Genomic DNA, 2,596 nt, shown 5'->3' with positions numbered 1-2,596 from the left:
TTTGGGCTGGAATCTGCTTAAATTCCTCACTCTAGTTCAAATAAAAAAGCATGTGAAAAATTATTGAGTTCTCACAAATAATATCCACTTCATTTTGCTTCATTTCTTCTATACACTCACCTACTATCCAGAGAATTCATACATCACTTTAAAAAACATATCCCTGGGTGGGATCTCCTCGCTGGTGTGGTGCGTAAAACTAGGTCTCTGCCGTGAGGGCAGTATGTCAGGCAACAAAGACAATTTTGATGGTGATGACTTTGATGGTGTGGAGTAGGAGGAAGGACTAGATGACATGGAGAATGCCGAGGAGGAGAATGTAGAGATCCTTCCCTCAGGGGAGTGACCGCAGGCCAACCAGAAGCGAATCCCTACGCCGTACATGACCAAGTACGAGTGAGCCTGTGTGCTGGGCACCCGAGCTCTCCAGATCACGATGTGTGCCCCTGTGATGGTGGAGCTGGAGCTGGAGACAGACCCCCTGCTCATCGCCATGAAGGAGCTCAAGGCCCTAAAGATCCCCATCATCATTCGCTGCTACCTGCCAGATGGGAGCTATGAGGACTGTGGTGTGGACGAACTCATCATCACCAACTGAGCCCCAGGCTCCTTCCTGCCCCACCTTGGCCTCTACCCTCCTGCTCTTCATCCGTCTAAATAATAAACTGCTTCACCTTCCAAAAAACAAACAAACAAAAAACCGTATCTCTGTATTTGTTACCAAGATTTGGTATAACTGGAGTCAGTGTATAACCAGAGAGGAATCATCATGAGATGGCCTGATCCCTTGCACTGGTGATGACACTTGTCTTCAATCCACTGTAATCCATCCAGGAGTTGTTTTGTCTATGAACACACATGTGTTCTGGAGTGGACACTGTAATCATCGCTCTAACATTTATTATGCCCTATTAGAATTCAGTAACAAAAAGATGGCTTGAGGAGTTGACTCCATTTTAGGGGGAAGTATTCATTGGTTACTTCCCTTACCAGTCTTAGGCCCAAAAGGATGGGCTTTACAAGTTAAACCAGTTTGAGTTGTTTATTTTAGGTTTCAGTTTATACCTGACTTAAGAATTCATCCTTTTTTCTTTCTGTAAGTGGTGATGGCAGCTAAAATTGCATTGAGCCAAGGAAGATGTGATAAAGACGACATTTATCTTTGCCAGGACGTTGTGATTATTAAGTGCTACCAAGTTGGTTCCAACCCATAGCGACCCTGTTTAGGGTTTCCAAGGAACAGCTAGTGAGCTTGCACTGCTGACTATGCAGTTCAAATAGACTTTGCAGTGCAGCGCATTAACACACAGTGCCACACGAGGACTCCAGTGCCAGAATGTTGTTGTTGTTAAGTACCGTGGAGTTGGTTCTGACTCACAGTGACCCTGCACAGGGTTTCCGAGGCTGTAAATCTTTACAGGAGCAGAACATCTCATCTTTCTCCCGCGGCACTGCTGATAGTTTCGAATTGCCGACCTTAAGGTTAGCAGCCAGATTCGTAATCACTATGCTACCAGAGCTCCTTAGTGTAGTATTAATAGATAAAGTGAGGAAATCTGGGCTTAGGTGGGATAATTATTAATTCTTTGATATCTTCAGTAGCTTGCATTACTTGAGCACCTAATTTTTATCAATAGATTGAAAGAAAACAGGCCTAACGCACAGACATTGAAAACATTGTGGACTACCAGAAGATCAAGTGAATTTGTGTTGGAAGATTTATAGCCACAATAATCCTTAAAAACATGGATAGTGAGATTTGCTTTATACATTTTGGTCAGGTTATCTGGAGGGACCAGTCCTTAGAAAAGGACACGATGCTTGGATGCTTGGTAAGTAGAGAGTCAGTAAAAATAGTGGATTGACACAATGGCTGCAATTGTAGGTTCAAACAGTTGTAAAGATGGTGTAGGACTAGGCATTCTGTTATTCAAATGAGTTGGAACCAACTCCATGATCCCTAACAACAAACAGCAAACCCATAGATTTATTGTATACATTACAAGGTTGTTGCCAGTCCATCTTTTAACTATTTACCAAGTATCATGAATAAATGATCAGTAAACAAACAAAGGTAGAATTTACTATGCTTCAACATCTACCTTAATACCTACACTGACGACTCTTACTGCCTCATGAGTCAAATCTTTACATCTTTGGATAGTTTTGCTTTTAGGAAAAAAAATCACTATATTGAAAGGACCTCTTTTCTACTTATTCATCTTCTATTTACTCAAATAATTGTTCATAGAAAATATCAAATCCACATTTTCCACAATAGACTTCCAAATATTTGAAATTTATCAACTATGTTCTTGCATTTTCTCTTGATGCTAAGATTTCTGTTCCACATCTTCAGTTGATATGTTTCAGGCTTTCTCACTGCTCTTTTTTCTTTAATATGTAATTACATTAGTTTTTGCAGATGCCTTTTAAAAACGTAGACTTCAGAATTGAATATAATTCTATTGGTATTTCCTGGTATAAAATGAGACATGCTAGATTATCGACTAACTTGATTTAATACATATTGTTAAATATTTCTAATCTAGAAATCCACTGGAAATTATTTGCCTTTTATGATCTAGAAAAGATT

The 2,596-nt window shown here is 40.0% G+C and overlaps 1 pseudogene; it reads left to right on the top strand.

The window, feature by feature from the left end:
- Positions 1-223: 223 nt before the first annotated feature.
- On the top strand, positions 224-598 carry LOC102813902 (annotated as a pseudogene).
- The last annotated feature ends 1,998 nt before the right edge of the window (positions 599-2,596 follow it).

Source organism: Chrysochloris asiatica, unplaced genomic scaffold (assembly GCF_000296735.1).
Source record: "Chrysochloris asiatica unplaced genomic scaffold, ChrAsi1.0 scaffold00035, whole genome shotgun sequence".
NCBI lineage: Eukaryota > Metazoa > Chordata > Mammalia > Afrosoricida > Chrysochloridae > Chrysochloris > Chrysochloris asiatica.
Note: the sequence above shows the minus strand (reverse complement) of the source record. Positions and strands in the feature narration are given on the sequence as shown.